This window comes from Chiloscyllium punctatum, chromosome 51 (genome assembly GCF_047496795.1).
Source record: "Chiloscyllium punctatum isolate Juve2018m chromosome 51, sChiPun1.3, whole genome shotgun sequence".
NCBI classification, from domain to species: Eukaryota; Metazoa; Chordata; class Chondrichthyes; order Orectolobiformes; family Hemiscylliidae; genus Chiloscyllium; species Chiloscyllium punctatum.
Window position 1 is genome coordinate 35,056,501 of NC_092789.1, and position 2,119 is coordinate 35,058,619.

A 2,119-nucleotide genomic window follows, 5' to 3' on the forward strand; every position below is an offset into this window, starting at 1 on the left:
TAAAACAAAGGGTATTAATTCATTCATTGAAATAAACTCCACAACTCCACAATTCATGCAATGAACAAACTGTATTCATATATTCTTTGAATTAAACTTCACTCAATTAAGCCTCATTCAATGAAATACCTCCACTGATTTATTCAAACTGCATTTATTCATTGAATCAAACTCAACACCTACATACAACGAAGTAAACTGCTTTCCTTCAATGATTGTATCAAATTTCATTCATTCATTCAATGAAACTAACTGCATTCATTCTTTGAGTCAGACTTCATTCAATGATTCAATAAAACAAACTGCTTGCGATCATGGAATCAGAATTCATTCATTCATACAAATAGACAAACTGCACCCGTTCATTCAATGAAGCGAACTTCATTCATTCATTTAATGAAATTAACTGCAATCATTCATTAATTGACTCAAACTTAACTAAACTGCATTCATTCATTCACTGAAGCAAACTTCATTCATTCATTCAATGAAAATAACTGTATTTATTCATATATTGAATCAAAGCTAACTCATTCATTTATTAAATCTAACGGCATTTCTACAATCGTTGATTCACTTAATCATTCAATGAAAGAAACTGTATCCAATCATTGAATCAAACGCAAACAACCAAACTGCATTTATTCATTCATTGAATCAAACTTCCCACATTCATACAAAGAATTAAACTGCTTTCATTCATTCTTTGAATCAAACCACTCAATAATTCAATGAAACAAATTGCATTCCGTCATTCATTGAATCAAAGTTCACTCAATCACACAATGAAAGAAACTGCATCCATTCATTGACTCAAACTCCACTCATTCGTGTAAATCAAGCAAACTGCATTCATTCAGACGGATTAACAAACTCCACACATTCATTCAACGAAACAAACTGCCTTCATTCATTCATTGAATCAAACATCACTCAATCATTCAATGAAAGAAACTGCATCCATTCCTTGCATCAAACGCTACTCATTCGTGCAATGAAACTTACTCCTTTCCGTCATTCATTGAATCAAAGTTCAATCATTCATTCAATGAAAGAAACTGTGTACATTCATTGAATCAAACTCCACTCATTCGTGCAATCAAGCAAACTACATTCACTCCGTTTAACAAGCTCCACACATTCATTCAATGAAACAAACAGCCTTCATTAATTCATGGAATCAAACATCACTCAATCATTCAATGAAAGAAACCGCAGTCATTAATTCATTCAAACAACCTCCACACATTCATGCAAAGAAAGAATTGTATTGCTTCATCCATTCAAATACATTTCGCTCATTCATTCTTGTGAAACAAAGTGCTTTCGCTCGTTGAATCAAACTCCACTCATTCGTGTAAGGAAACAAACTGTATTTAGTCATTTATTGAATCAAACTTCACTTATTCGTGCAATGAAACGTACTGCTTTCCTTTATAAATTGAATCAAACTACACTCATTCATTCAATGAAAGACATTGCTTTCGTTCATTGAATCAAACTTCACTTATTCGTGCAATGAAACATACTGCATTCCATCATACATTGAATCAAACTACACTCATTCATTCAATGAAACACATTGCTTTCGTTCTTTGCATCAAACTCCACTTATTCGTGCAATGAAACATACTGCATTCCTTCATAGATTGAATCAAACTTCACTCATTCATACAAAGAACTAAACTGTTTTCTTTCATTCATTGAACCAAACTTCACTCAATCATACCATGAAACAAATTGCACGCAGTTGAATTAAACTGCACGCCTTCGGGCAACAATACTAACTGCATTAATTATTTCGGTGAAACAAAAGGTTTTAATTCATTCATTGAAATAAACTCCACAACTCCACAATTCATGCAAGGAACAAACTGTATTCATTTATTCGTTGAATTAAACTTCACTCAATTAAGCCTCATTCAATGAAATACCTCCACTGATTTATTCAAACTGCATTTATTCATTAATTGACTCAAACTTAACTAAACTGCTTTCCTTCAATGATTGTATCAAATTTCAATCATTCCTTCAATGAAAATAAGTGTATTTATTCATTTATTGAATCAAACCTGACTCATTCATTCATTAAATCTAACGGCATTTCTACAATCGTTGA